We start from the raw sequence: 15,925 nt of genomic DNA on the forward strand, positions 1-15,925 counted from the left end.
AAAATGATGGTTTTTTCCAGCATATATAACAGTTAATTTGCTTCTGATCTCAGGTGATAGAACAACCTTTTTGCAAATCTCTTTGCACACATTTCAGCTTTGCCTATAACAGATGGTGATCTTAACTTTCACACACAAGGTGTCTGGGTTTAAAAGCACCAATGGCTAAATTCATCCATGGCGTAACTCCATAAACATCAGGGGAGTTATACCAAGGATGAATTTGACTCATCATTCTGAGTATGATGCTGAACTTCTGGAGCCCTGTTGACTGTAGTAGAAGTTATTCATATACAGTAGTGGAGAAATAGGAACTCTGAAGTTTAATTTATTGTAGGACAGTTACTACTACAGAAGAAGGCTGTTCAGAATGTTCATATATTGCTCTGTGCTCATTAAGATCATATTTTTGACTCTGAATTCCTGTGATGTCTGTTTTTAAACAACTCCTGTATTATATGCATCTCTCTATAACATGGAAAATCTGTCTTTGGAAAAAAGCCGTATAGAGAAGTTTGTTACCTTGAAAAGAGTGTCCATTACCAATTTTGTATGATCTGTATTGGTCATTAAAAGACCTTCAAGAAAACAGACCAAAAGTTGTTTGCTATGTAGGTGACACTCTTTTAAAGTAAAATTTTCATACTGACCTAATACCCCATCATTCTGCAGCTGGAGGTGCCCCCATTCAGATGAGATCTATACAAATTGAAGTTTACTGGTGGCCATTTAAATATCCTGCAGCAGATTTTGCAAGACTGGAGCTGTTGACTCTGGACAGATTTCAGATTGGCATACTACTGTATATCAGTCTACATCCTTGTACATAATCACTGCCCAAGATTGTTTGGTAGATTCAGCTGATTGAGCTCCAAGTTCAGCAGAACACTGCCTTCTAAAAACACTGCTGTGTAATATTGCAGTTACAGAAGGACTACTATGTTTGCATCCTAGAGGGGGCTGACTTTCAGTGATGAGTGCGCGCGCGCGCGCACACACACACCTGATCTCAGTTATCCTGATGTAAATCTGCAGTATCGCCATGGAAGTCAGATGGATTTACCCAGTGATGAGCTGCCAAAATCTTAACAACTGGTTCCTGCCCCATCCATCCCCCCTCCTGTCCCCTGACTGACCCCGGAACCAGGCTGGAGGGTCTCTTGGGCCACCATAGTGGGTGCCTACCCTGCCCTGTCCCTAAGAGCCACAGGGACCTGTGTACAGAGGGGTAACCCTTCAAGGTTACAGATAAAAGAGGCTCAGAGTGTATGTTCATAGAGTATGATGAGATCCATTATGTACGAACATGTTTTCCGTATTTTAATATTTTTCACGCATGACCAATTTCAAGGACAATATAGTAAAAATATTGTCTGGGAGACAGAACAATTATGAATATTTTACAATAATCTTCAAATCAAAGTGTTCCTTCCTAAATACCCCTCTCAAACTCAAAGTATTGCACAATAATGCCCACCTATGAGATGCAGTGTTTAGTGTAATTGCTGCAGTTCTTATATGGGTTTGGAACTCGGATTGTAAACTTTTGGGACAGTGATGCATCTTTAAAGCATCTAGCAGACTTTGGGTGCTGTATAAATTATAATGTTATGTGTTGCAGGATCAACTATTGGGGGGGAAAAACAGTTTGGGAACCAGGACAGAATAAAATAAGGTTCAAAAGATGCAGATACAATTCAGTTGTGAGATAGGGTCTTGTGATCAGTTGCTTCAACTGATTGCTCTCTGGTCAACAGTTTAAAAAAAAAAAAAAACTACTGACTAACTAGAGATGATCAGTAGTTTGGACAGCTGGTGAACAACTTTTGGGGTGATATAAGTCTAAGACAATTGATTTGTGTCTGGCTGTTGAAGAGTGTGAATATTATTTTTAATAGTCCTTTTTATCTCAAAGCTAACAAATTGAATACAATTTCACCTCTGGGGTGAAACGTGACAAAAGTCCATCAATGCATAGCATCACTACACAAAAGTTTAGAATAGGAATGAAGAACTGCACGGGGAAGTTCAGGTATGCCAAATGTGATTTACCTATGCTGGAATTTGGTCAGGATGCTAATAAATCAATGTAAATATATATATAAACCTTTTAGAAATGTGCAAATATATTGACTCATGAAAAGTTATGTCTTTCTGTACATTTTCAGGTAAATGTATTTATATACTACATTAACCAGTTTAATGTAGCTATCCCCAGTGCAGTAAAAACATTACAGCAAATTGTTTTCCCTTGCATTTTATGCCAAAACATAAACAACGTGACATGGGATTTGAATAGAAACAAATGGTACTGGTTATATTGCAAAAATATTGCAGCTTCTTAAATCTTTAGCAGCTTCTAGTTCAGGGGTTCTCAGCCTTTTTCTCTCTGAGGCCCCTCTCGTTATGCTATAAAACTCCAGGGCCTAGTGGGAGTGAGGAGGCCTCAGGGCAGGGAGGAGGTAGCTGGGGCTGTGTGCAGACAGGGGTAGCTCAGGGAGGAGGGGTAGCTGGGGTGGTGTGCTGGCAGAGGACAGCTCAGGGTGCAGGGAGGGGGTACTACCCTGCGGTCCCTGTTTCCGGAGGGGTCTGCCAGCCACAGAGCTGGGCTTCCCCACTCGGGGGGCTCTTACCGGCTGCCGCTGCAGGAACAAAAGGGGCTGGGAGCTGAGGAGCAGCTTCAACCTGGGGTATGAGCTGGAGACAAGGGAATGCTGCCGTTGCCTGCTCCATGGCAGCAGCTGCCCTGCACTGCCCAGCTCCGGCTTCCTGCCTCCAACCTGGCCAGGCGGTGGGAAGGGGGTGGAGGAGAGGTGTGGAGCTGCCCCCAGGACTGCCAAGCTCTTGTGCTGCAGTTTGGAAGGTGGGGATTGCCCTCCATGTTGCCAACTCTGCTCACTATGGGCACAGGGTTTCTGCTCCACAGGGAGCACCAGGGCTCGGGGCTCTGGCCTTCATCCCGACGCCTCCTGGCTTCAACCCTGCTGGGGTGGGGTGCCTGGGATCGGGGCTTGAGTCACCGGGGCTCGCGGCCCCCTTGAAATGGCTCGTGGATCCCCCGGTTCTCGTTTGCTTTAAAAAATTCAGTGGGAGAACTGGAAAATTGGACTATTAGAAAAATAGAAGTAACATGCAAAATAAGATGACCAAATATACGCCCCTGTTCAGCAAGATGCTTAAGCACACACCTATCAGTAAACACAGGATTAGTCCAGTTGAAGTCTGTGGAATTATTCATATGTCTTAAATTATGCATGTGTTTAAGTACCTTGCTAGATCAGCCAGACACGGCCAGATCCTCAGCTGGTTGTAAATCAGTATAGGTCTATTGAAGTCAAAGAAATTATGCTGAATTACTGCATCTGAGAATTTGGCCCGGTTATTTTAATCACAATTCAAGTCTGTCCTTGAATTCTCAGGCAAGAGTCTCCTATTTACTTGAATGGGATTTAGGTGAATACATATGAAGGCAGAATTTCTCACTCAACAAGTGTATCATAACATATACATCCCGATGGAGAATCTTCCTCTTCTCACCCAAGAGGTTTTAACCATGTAGTTCCTTTGCTGAACTGATTTGGCAGGGACCTTCCCTGTTCCTATTCATCCAGCCAGTTTCCATTTCTTCTGCTTTGTCATAAGCCACTTGCACTACTTATGTGCTCCTTTATGATCCCCGGATCAACTAATCATTGGATTTGATCAGAACACCCCACTCCCTTTTTTACAATCTTCCCCATGAGAAAGAAATCCAGCTTCAGAGTCTGGACCTCAGAACGGTCATCAAATATCACATTTTTTAGATCAGAATCTGTCTAAAACCCAAAACTTTTTTCATCCCATAAGGTGTGAAGGTCACTGTTTCACATGACTTAATTTGCATATGAAGGAGTTTTACACTGGCTCTAACAGAGTGACGCCTCAAAGCATTTAAGCCCATTCCACTAAGACGGTAGTGGTATTTCCAGTAGGACTATATAACAGTATTGTCAGAAATAGAATTTCTTATTGAAATTTGCAAAGCTGTTACTTTGTTCATATTTTGGTTATTCACCAAGCATTACAACAACATTTCATTGTCTGAATATTCTACTTTTGGATACTGTGTACTGCAGGCTACCAGTGTTAGCTTTTTGTTCTCTTAATTTTGGTTTACTTACCTATTTTTGTTCCTACCACTCATGTCCCAGTGGTAGTAAGGCTTTTGATAGGTGGATATGTGGACCTTACAAATAGGACAGTTTTATCTTGGCTGTTTATTGGTCTTTTATGTCTAGCTCATCCACCAGTTTAGAGGCCTCTTCACCTCTCTTCTCCTTTGTCCTCTCCCTCTAATTGGTGCACTTGTAACTATTTATATACTTACTATTTATATGCTTTATGGATATTTGGAAGTTGTCTCCTAGGGTCAGTCTCCAATAGGCACCCTTCTTCAGAGGTGGGTGCAGTATAATAATCGACTTGACTTGACAGGGTCATCTGGAACTCATCAGCTTCTATCTGAGCGCTTGGTGCAAATGTAACTCACACACCTGGGTATGGTGTTCTGTCCCATTTAGTGGCTCTGAGACCACTTAGAGAGAGAGATTAATGAGTTTGCTCTACAACTTTAGGTAAGAGCTGTATGGCGTTTAGCTTGTGCAGAAGAGCAGAGGTGGGCAAACGTCTTGGCCTGAGGGCCACATCGAAGTTCCGAAGCTGTATGGAGGGCCAGGTAGGGAAGGCTGTGTCTCTCCAAACAGCCTGGCCCCCGACCCCTATCCAACCCTCCTTGCTCCCTGTCCCCTGACTGCCCACTCTCATCCACATCCTGGCCCCCTGACAGGGCTCCCAGGACTCCCACGCTTATGCAACCGCTCCCTGTCCCATGACTGCCCCCTTGCCCTTTATCCAACCCCCCCCACTCTCACTCCCTTCCCATGCCACTCAGAGCACCAGGACTGGCAGCTGTGCTGCCTGGCTGGAGCCAGCCATGCCGCCACGCAGTCTAGAGCACCGGGGCAGGCTGGCGGCTCTTGCAGCTGCGCTGCCCGGCAGGAGCTCGCAGCCCCACCGCCCAGAGCGCTGGCCGCATGGCGAGCTAAGGCTGCGGGGGATGGGGACAACAGGGGATGGGCCGGGGGGGGCTAGCCTTTCCGGCCGGGAGCTCAAGGGCAGGAAGGACAGTCCTATAGGGGGGAGGGATAGCTCAGTGGTTTGAGCATTGGCCTACTAAACCCAGGGTTGTGAGTTCAGTCCTTGTGGGGGCCATTTAGAGATCTGGGGCAACAATAAGGGATGGTATTTGGTCCTGCTGTGAAGGCAGGGGACTGGACTCAATGACCTTTCAAGGTCCCTTCCAGTTCTGTGAGATAGGTATATCTCCATATTAAAAGTTTGCCCACCTCTGCAGTAGAGGCTCATGCACCAAGTTCCAGAGGTACCAGGTTCAGTCCCCCACTATGACAACTGGGGTCTGTCAGTGTTACACAAGAAAAAATCTTTCAGACCTGTGAGGACTTGACACAAGTAGTCTTGGGTCTGGACTGGTGGATGCGCTTGATGGGAGAAAAATAATTTTATAGATGGAACAACATTTTCTCACTTGTCTAATCATAGAACTGGAAGGGACCTCGAGAGGTCATCTAGTCCAGTCCCCTGCACTCAGGGCAGGACTAAGTATTATCTAGACTATCCCTGACAGGCGTTTGTCCAACCTGCTCTTAAAAATACACAATGATGGAGATTCCACAACCTCCTTAAGCAATTTATTCCAGTGCTCAACCACCCTGACAGTTTAGGAAATTTTTCCTAATGTCCAACCTAAACCACCCTTGCTGCAATTTAAGCCCGTTGCTTTTTATCCTATCCTCAGAGGTTAAGAAGAACAATTTTTCTCCCTCCTCCTTGTAACAACCTTTGATGTACTTGAAAATTGTTATCAATTTTCCTCTGTCTTCTCTTCTCCAGACTAAACAAACCCAGTTTTTTCAGTCTTCCTCATAGGTCATATTTTCTAGACCTTATATCATTTTTGTTGCTCTTCTCTGGACTTTCTCCAATTTGTCCACATCTTTCCTGAAATGTGGCATCCAGAACTGGACACACTACTCCAGTTGAGGGGCTTGAATCCTCAACATACTCTTTAAAAGGCCTGTGAAACACACCATTGCCCCAGCATCTAAGCACCAGAATCATGGCATTCCTGAGTGGTGGAATGCTATGATACATATCAGGGCTATGTAACATGGACAGAAACACCATGGTAGTAGACACTTTTTTTGGTTTAGTTATTGAAACTCGGATATAAAAAGCCATTACAAAATGACAGTTCCATTGAATTTAAAAAAATAGAGAGAATTTACAGTATGTAGCTAGAATGCCTAAATTTCTCATGCATTTCATATATGTATATTTAATGGAATTTATTGCTGGTCTACAGAACATGGCGTCAAACCAACTATGTTAATTGAAAAAGATTTATTGTATTGTTAATGTTGTAGCATGGTTCTAGATGGTGTATATAATAATGCTAGTTGAAATGGCATTAATGTATTCATTTAAGTTCCTTTTTCATTTATGTGCATTATTGATCTTATTTCATTGTTGGGGAGGTAATGGATATATATTTAAAATACACTCACAGTAATCAATGATGAGATTATTTGGCGCTTAAATAGAATTTTAAGACTAAGATGAGGTAATTTCCCAGCGTAACTAAATCAATAATTAGAGGCTTGCCTTGAATCTTAAAGTAGTACTTGTAAGATTAAAAATATAACACTTTTAGAGAAGTAAATCTATGTATATTTCTTAACTGTGTTACACAAAGATATGGTTTATACAGAGTTTATATTTAGTTCTTCTCCAAAGTTAGCCCTTCTTTTAAGTTTGACTCTCTAAGGCTCTCCCCAGCTGTGCAGCCATGAAGGCTGGCTGCCCAAATTTGACCATGTTCTAGGGGATGGAGTCATCCTGCCTTGCCCAGTTGCCATATGTTTGCAATCAGACTTGAGGGAATGACATCAGAAGATTCACTGAGCAAATCCCTTGTCCTAACACAGGGCAGTAGGTTCTTTCCTGTCTGACTTCATGCTCTTATTTCAGAGCAGAATTTGAAAGAGGCCACATGATGACTGGGAAGGCTACTGACTGACAGCTCAGTGCTGTTGGACAAAGAGAGGCTCAGCACCCATTCTGTCACATCTCTCAAACTAAAAGTGATGTATCAGAGTAGGAACTCAGATGGGATGGTGGTGAGGGCCATGTAAATAGTTGGATGGATAGATAGGGGAAGGGACTCTCTTCTTCTGATGACTGGGTGGGGAAGGGACAGTTTGTCCATCCATGCATTGGCCATGATCCCTTGCATCACTTTTGATACCCTCCCCTTCTGACCCTCTCCGGTGATTGGAGGAGGCATGTGCGAGTTTCCGCACCGCCTGCTAACATACCAAGGTTAGAAAGACTCTGGTCTGGTTTTAAAAAGAACCAACACAACCCCAATCAAGAACTGTTAAGTCGCTGTGTATCTGTGTTAATCGAGCTCTTGGGCTGTAATAAATTCCACAAGCTGCTTGGCTCTAGAGGGCTAAATAAGGAGGGCACTGATGATAAAGGAGTTGCACTGCACGCATATGAACTGTCCATCCCCTGCCTTGGAACTCCAGTGTTCTTTCTCTTTGATGGCTTTGCCTACTGACCAAACTCTCTTGGGGTGGGCTGATTTAGTGAGGAATCAGCATGCATGTAGCCCTGAGGGCAGCATAAATTTTAGGCCTGTCACAGAGCCTTGTTTAGTAGCTTTGTGTGTGTGCTAAGGGCCCAATTCTCCCCTCAGATGACCAGAGCTTGTACATTTTTAAGCAAGATATTAGCTGCACAGTGACATGTACTCTGGTACCTGACATGAAGGTTGGTCCCTAAAATTGTTTTCTTTAAAGTAGTTACATTTTAACACACAGGCCCAAGCATGATCAAAATAGAAATTAGGAATGAGTGTCTCCCATTTTTGCCTTTTATTTTCTTTATTGGGATTTCTGTGCCGCTCATGATCAGAATATCTGAGCGCCTCACAATATTAATGAGGATGTTCTCGAGTAGGAAAGTATTGTGGTCTCCAATTTACAGATGGAGTGAGGCACTGTGAGATTAAGTGACTTGCCTAGAATCACATGGGAAATCTGTGGCAGAGCCAGGGGCAAACCACCCCAGGTCTCGTGATTCAAAGTCCTGTGCCTTGCATACATGATCATCTTTCTTCCCTTCCCTTCCCTTTAAGAAATATCAGGCTACTGGAAGTTTACACTAATGGAAAGGCCTTTGCTCTGATTTGTCTTATGTGAGGAAAACAAATCCTAAGCTGATGTAAATGTATATTATTTCAAGCATGTAAATGCCTCCCTTTGCTTTCAACTACCGACTTCTGTCAGTGTAGGCAGGGGAGTCAGCCAAGAAACCGTGGGCTGCAGATTTGGGCAAACAGTCCATTTTTAATTGAGACCATAGTGATAGTTTAAAACATAGTGCGCAGTGAAGCAGCCACATTTTGGCTTTGGGAAGCTGCATTAATTTCTAATGTGTGTTGATAAAATATGTCAGGTGAGGTTTTCTTGTGGCAGACAGGTCCCAGTTATTCAAGCATAGGCTTTGTTTACTCTACTGAGAACTGTTTGGAATCCATCCCCCACAAAGCAGTGATTTGAAAATGAGGAAGATCCAGCAGGGGACTCCTTTCATTTGGGGCTACCTTTTCCTCTGTGATTCTAAATCTGAGGGTGCCAGGTTTATACAGGGCATCTAGGAGGGCACACAGATTTCTCAGAGTTTATTCAACAATGTGTTAATCAGCTGGTAGAGGTAAAAAAGAGCTCCTGCTGGATACTGAGTGGCACAGAGCTGATTTACCTCAGTGTGAAGTGGCTGTAGAATGCTGCTAAATGAGAGTGCTGGCGTTTTACACCCACTTTGCATAAGTGCAAATGACCACACAAATGGCTAGATTTCTCAATGCCTGATAGTCTGTTTGTGCTAGCTTCAGTGCTGTAGAACAGGCATAGCCATTCCTCCCCAGGGAATGCCCTGGAGGGGAGCCTCTGCAGCAGCTCTGGCCTCAGCGGCATTCCAAAGCAAGGACGTGGGCAGCCTAGAGGAGAAGCAGACATTTCAGGGGGTGAACGAGAAGTAGTGACTGTGGTGGCCCCACACCCCTGCCATAGGCATAGTTTGACCTCTATATTGGTGGGGAGGGGGGGAAGTGGGCATACACATGTGGACACACCCATGTGCATGCTGATACTCCTGGGGGAATTCTGCACCACTGCGCAATGCAGAATTTTGCAGAAATTAATGGTTTTTGCATATAATTTCCTTTCCCACACAGAAATGGGCTGTAGTGCTGCTGGCTGCCACTACTGGCTGCTGAACCTGGCAGAGACTAGTGTGCAGATAGAATACACTGCAGGGGGTAGGAGTGGGGGAGAGACTAGAGTTCCTAGCAGCTGCAGCGCCCAGCATGCCCTGAGGGAAGGAGACGATGGTGCAAACGAAACTCCACACAAGCCTGGGGCCCAGTAACAGGCTGTTTCTCCCTTTGAATCCTGGGTGGCAGGGAGAGGGTGTCTGGGGTGGGAGTGGGGGACAGCTGGGCTCTGGGCAATAGGGGGAGGGGTATGGCTGGGCTCTGGGCAGTAGGGGGAGGGTGTCTGAGCTGGGGGGGCATGGCTGGGTTCAGGGGGGAGGGAGTTCAGGTGTAATGGATGGGGGTATGGCCTCCTGGCTGGACTCTGGGGGGTGGGGAGGGAAACAGGAACTGGGTTGTCCATAGAGGTTTCTTTAATGCTTTATTCCTGGGGGAATTTTTGTGTGTGTTTGTATTGTTACAGGCATACTTGCTGACAGGTATTTTGAAAGAAGGCATGATTATGTAGTATTATTTTGACAAATAAAATTTGCAGAATTTAAAAATATTGTGTGCAGAATTTTTAATTTTTTGGTGCAGAATTCCCCCAGGAGTAATACTGAAGCCAGTTTCCTTGGCTCACTGGCTCTCTCCCCTGCCTAGAGTGGTACCTGAGTTGCTGGTGCTCAGATGGGGAGGGAATTTTCTGACTTAACAGAGGAGCCCCAGCTGCTGCCGGTGGCCAACCCAGCACCGGGCTGCTGCAGCCATGTCACTGCTGTGGTACAGCTGTGGCCACCTCCCTGCTGGGGCTGCTGCTACTGCTAAGGGGCCTCCACATGGCCAGCTTCTGCTTCCCCCCCCCATTCCTGTATTCCCCTTCTCTTCCCCATCCTCTCCCTACTTTCCCCTGCCCCATTCCATCTCCTATCCCACCTGCTTCCCCACTCTTTCTTCCCCCTGCAGGCATTCACCTTTGTACAGTAGAGAGGCGGGCACTAGGACCCAGGAGGTGGCATCCAGCTGCCGAGACAGGGACCCAGAGCACAGGAGAACAGATGCTCCGTCCCAGCCCCTCTGCTCCCTGCCAGCCAAAACATGCTGGGGCAGGAGGAGGGGCAGCATGGGAAGCACAGAGCCCCTCTCCCTCACCTATCCCACTCGGGTAGAGCAGAGCAGGCCCTCCAGGGCAGCTCAGCTAGGGTTGCCAGGCACTGATTTTCAACCGTAATGCCCGGTTGAAAAGGGACTCTTATGGCTGTGGTCAGCAATGCTGGCCAGGCTGCTAAAAGTCCAGTTAGTGGCACATGGCTGCCAGAAGTGGCTGTCATGTTCAGCTCCTAGGGATAGAGGTGGCCACAGGGGCTCTATGCAGTGCCGCCGCCCTGAGCACCGGCTCTGCATTGCTCATTGGCTGGGAACTGTGGCTGATGGGGGCGGCGCCTGTGGGCGCGGGTAGTGTGCAGAGCCCCTCTGCCTAGGAACTGGACATGCTGGCCGCTTTGGGAGCTGCGCAGAACCAGGGTAGGCAGGTAGGCACTGACTGGGAGCTGCCTGAAGTAAGCGCCGCCTGGCTGGAGCCTGTGCCATGACCACCCCCCATAGCCCAACCCCCTGTCCCACCCCCTCCTGGACCCTAACTCCCTCCTGGAGCCTGCAGCCTTCACCCTCTCCTGCACTCCAACCCTCTGCCCCAGCCCTGAGCCCGCTCCTGCACCCCAAATCCCTGCCCCAGCCCTGAACCTGTTCCTGCACTCTGAACCCCTCATTTCTGGCCCCACCCCAGAGCCTGCAGCTCCAGCTGGAGCTCTCACCCCAACCTCCTGTCCCAGCCCAATGAAAGTGAGTGAGGGTGGGGGAGAGTGAGCGACGGTGGGAGTGGGGATGGAGTGAGTGGGGGGGGTGGGGCCTCGGAGAAGGGGTGGGGCAGGGACTGACCTTGGGGAAGGGGCAGGGCAAGGGTGTTAGATTTCGTGCAATTAGAAAGTTGGCAACCCTAAGATCTGCACTCACAGAAATGGGGGGGAGGGAATGGAATGTGACCCCCCCTACGCCTTTCCTCTTTTTGGGGGAGCAATGCCCCCCTGCACCCCCCAAAAACTACACCTATGACCTCATTGGGATCCCTGAAGCAGAGGCACAAGCCCTAATAGCTGCCCTAGCCTGTGCTGGGCAGGAATAGCCCCCGTAGACCCTAAGCAAAGGCAGACACAAGCTGTCTCCTCTCCATCCCTACACCGGCACGGGCATATGAATCTGGCCCAAAGTGCATGACCGTGAAGAATCAGGCCCCACTTCTGTGCTCTCAGCATCTGATCCTGCACATATTGAATTCAGTTACAACATTCCCAGTGACTTCAGTGGGTGCAAGGACTGAGCCCTCAATCACTAACATTAATCCAAATTCTGAGGGCCCTGAGTTTGCTCACGATTTTGAATCTCGTATGAGGTAGCTTGCTGCACTGCTGTGTGAGATTGTGGAGAGACCCTCCTATTTCTACTAAATTCTACCTCTGCTTTTTTTTTTTTCTGATGTAATTTTCAAGATGAAACAATAGCGAGGTGTGTTAAACTCCTATTTGTAGCTGGCAGTGGTGCCTTTTTTGGGATAACTCTGTATTTGATTCTCAGAGAACGTGTGATGCACATAAAAGGTTGACACTGCAGGTTTAGGCACAAATTACGGGAGATGGTATTCTTGTTAGCACAGCACAGCTGCAGGTTGTAAAACAGCTACAGTAGTGTATTTTAGTTATAAACTGCCCTACTAGTTTATAACAAGTCCCAGTGGAAACACATTAGTAAAAAGTTTATCCCAAACATGTTTCAGTTCAAATGGGCATTTACTTCGTGATACCTTTACATCAGTCTGAAAGGGAGAAATTTCACTTCCAAACTATGTGCACCCTTTCATCCATGCTTGGGGGAAAGGAAGGTTTACAGTCTGAGAATTACCCAGATAGCAATTTACATCACATTTGTTCCAGTTAATGGTGGTAGGTCATAGAGTTTTAGCATGAATTGCTTTTGGGTAAAACTATTTATCATTATTTCATGTACAAACAGTAGCTTATGTAAGAGGCAAACTTGTTAGGCCAAGCAATTTCGACAATTTAATTAGCTGTCGCCACTGTAGTTTTAAAGTGGAACTTATTGGATTAAAGGGATCCCTCCCCCCCCAACTCCAATGCAAAACCACAGGCCCAATCCTGCAAGAGCTCCACATACAAAATCCGCATTGTCTTCTGTTGGAATTCCGCATGCAGAATTCTTGCAAGATTGGCCCAGTGTTTGGAAAGGAAACTGTGTCCAATTCTCATCTCACTTATGCTGGTGTAAATCAGGAATAACTCCATTAATGTGAGTAGAGTTACATGTATGTAAAACTGCATTAAGTGAGAGGACAATTGTGTCCTTTTTTTATATTCTCTCCTAAATGAAGCTACCTTTGGTTTTTATGTTTAGAAATCGTATCTGTTTCCTTTCTCTTATACCTCCATCCATTTTTCTTGGGATTTTCCTTTCTGGTTTTCTTCAAATTTATTCATCTGTGTAAGCTTTTATATCTCAACTTTTGTTTCTTCTCTGTCCCCAGTGCCAGTTTATGCACATGATTTTACAATTACTATTCCACTGGAGCACAGCAACAACAGGCTGGCTTTTTGGGTATTTCTGGGAAATTCTGTGGCCTGTGTTATCCTGGAGGTCAGACTGAATGATCTCAATGTTCCTTCTGGCCTTGGCATCTATAAAACAATGGACAAAGGTCAGGTCCAGAGACTGGAAACATTCTGGATGAATTTTTGGCTTTGGACCTCAAACTTTTATTAATAAGTTAAGAGCTTGTTAGAGCTGTAATTGTTACTTACTTTGGTTATAGGTAGACAAAATCTTATGAACCTGCATATCTGATATACTGTATTGTGAAATTATCTACAATGTAATTTTGGAAAAGTCTGATGTATTTGAAACTAGGCAGATGTTTCCTGAGCTCCTGCCATACAGTCGCAATAGAGAGCACTGATCCATGTATTAGTATACAGAGAAAGGGCTCCATTCCCTGGTGCTCCAGAACCCTAGTGAATGTACCTGCAGAGTGAGGGGTGGGAACATGTGACACCATCTTTGGCTTGTTCTGCCCCTTGAAGCAAATTGGATCAGCCGCTCCCTCCCTACCCCCTTGCTTGCTAATCCCTCCCCACTTGATTCTGGTTGACTCCCTGCCTGCCCATTTAGACATCTCCTTGCTAGTTCTTTCCCCATCTATGTTGGATGGATTTAGGCTCCTGCCTGCCCCATCTTCCACCTGCTTCAACAGACCTGCTGCAAAACCTTTACCTCTGCCACAATGGAACTGCCTGTTATGTTCTTAAACCAGCCTGCTCCCTGTTGTTGTGTAAAGAATTAGAAGGACTTTTTTCAAGCATATTAAAGAAGACAAGTAGCTGGAGTTTGAGCCATCAATTCTGAATTCGTCTTTTTTAAACCTCCTTATGGTAGTGATTGATATCTGGCTATTACTATGATTGGCACCCTATGAATACCTAAGATAGAAACCCTCACAGCAGCTCCATCCCAACTCTCCTCTGCTGCTAACTGGGGTGAGAGTTGGGGTGGGTTGTATAGGAATATATCAGCCGAACACTGAGAGGCTATGCAAGAATTGCTAGGGTGCCTCAGTTTCTTCACTTCCCCAGGTTCCTGGTGCTCACCCTATACTCTCTTTAAGACTCCCATCGCTATCGTATTTCAATCTTCTAATTTAAAAAACAAAATGTATGGCTGCTATTTGCAGCTCAGAAAATTTGACTTCCAACAGGAGCACCACGGCCAAAGAGCACTGCTTGTGACTTTGCTGTGTGCATGTCCTCATGACTGGCCCTGGGATCCAGCAGGTCTTGCACAGGCCAAGGGAGGTTCCTCACAGCGAGAGGGCAGATCAGGAGTCCCGACCTGGTTGCTCCAGCCACTGGCCAGCTTTCTCCCCTGCCACAGCACCTTCTAGAGACGCCTACAAAATCCCAGGCAGCCAGTCCTGAAGTGTAAAACACATGAGGTAATATTTTCAGACGTGTCGGCCTACTTCTGCTTTCATTAAAGTCAATGGGTGTGTGACTTATAGAGGGAGTGGAGTTAAATCCAATGCTGAGCAGTTGTGGAAATCTCTCCCTTGAGGATTATTCCGTTTCCAAAGGGTTAAGATTTTTATTTTATTTTTATAAGGAACCATTAATCTTGTGGAGCAGAAGCCTATGGCAGTTAAAATATTCAGTGCAGTCAGTAACACAAAATGACAAGGTTGCGATTTCTGCACTTGATCATGAATGATTTATGAAAATGTAGTAAACAGTGAAGGCACAGTTCCGTTTCAGCAGCCTATTGAAGTCATCTCCTTGTGCAGACTTGTGTAATTTAAAAAAAGGCCCCAACAATCAACAAACCTGCTCCCATTCCCCTGGAAAATGGTATTTTCAAAATACATCCTTCAGAAGAGCACTGTGGATGAGGTAATTCTCACGATTTAAAAGCAACACCTCCTTTCATTATCTTGCTTTAATCCTTCAGGGCCCATAGTTGATATTATCCTGAAATTGTTATTTGTGACAAATTGCAGTGAATGGGAGGTTCCCCAAGTTTTTTGTTTTTAGTTTTCCTACCTTAGGGCAAGTGACTCGGACCTGCTCAATTTCCTAATGCCTGAACTGTCATTTCTTGAATCAGCAATACTTCTTTTCTCTGATGGCTGGCACTGGCAGAACTTACTTGTGCATTAGTCCACCTTTCCTTGTGCTTTCTGTTTCTTTTCTGCTTTTCTCTCCTTCCTCTTTCATCTCTGGCTTCTCTCTCCTCCCACACTCCGTTTTTGCCTCTCAACTTGCTTATCAGAGAATGGTCTAGAGAATTTCTTTGCTAGCAGGACCAGTAGACACTATACACACTCTTGTTCTCTGCCTTCCCTAACCCCTCCTCCCCCCCTTACCCCCCCCTCTCTTTCTCCCAATCATATTGCCACCATCCCTTTCTGTACCTTCCCTCCCCTCCCTCTTTGCTTCACACTTAGTTAGAAGACATTCTCTCTAACAGGCTTCCTGGGCTGGTTGTGAGTGTCCATCTTTGGGAGCATTCCCTGCTGTGTGGATGCTGAGCCTGCCCCTGTGTGAAGCACTTATTACAATCAGTTCTGGTCTCCTGTGACCCATCAGCAGAGCCAAGGAATGGGAAGTCAGTCCCTGATTAGAATCAACGTTTCAGGAGCAGACCACTTCTAGTGCCAAACACTAGTAGTGCTTACTGTTCTCTAACACTAATAATACTTTTAGGGCCTGGTCCAATGCCTGTTAATTTAGGTGGGAGTTTTTTCATAGATATCAATGAGCAGTGAATCTGGCCCTTAAGGCAACATTTTAAAAAGAGCCCAAGGCCCAAATTTCTAAAGGTATTTAGGCATTGTTGTGCTCAGCGTCACAATGTCTAAGTATCATTTTTCAAAAGGGATTTAGGCACTTAGGCTGGGATTTAGACTCAAACTGACTTAGCTCCTAAGTC

At 45.7% G+C, this 15,925-nt stretch overlaps 1 protein-coding gene across 3 annotated transcripts in view; it reads left to right on the top strand.

Moving 5' to 3' along the window:
- Window positions 1–15,925, top strand: part of KIF26A (kinesin family member 26A) — a 134,804-nt gene that overhangs the window by 51,103 nt on the left and 67,776 nt on the right. The window lies entirely within an intron of this gene.

The sequence above is a fragment of the Dermochelys coriacea genome, chromosome 6 (assembly GCF_009764565.3).
Source record: "Dermochelys coriacea isolate rDerCor1 chromosome 6, rDerCor1.pri.v4, whole genome shotgun sequence".
In the NCBI taxonomy this organism is placed as follows: domain Eukaryota; kingdom Metazoa; phylum Chordata; order Testudines; family Dermochelyidae; genus Dermochelys; species Dermochelys coriacea.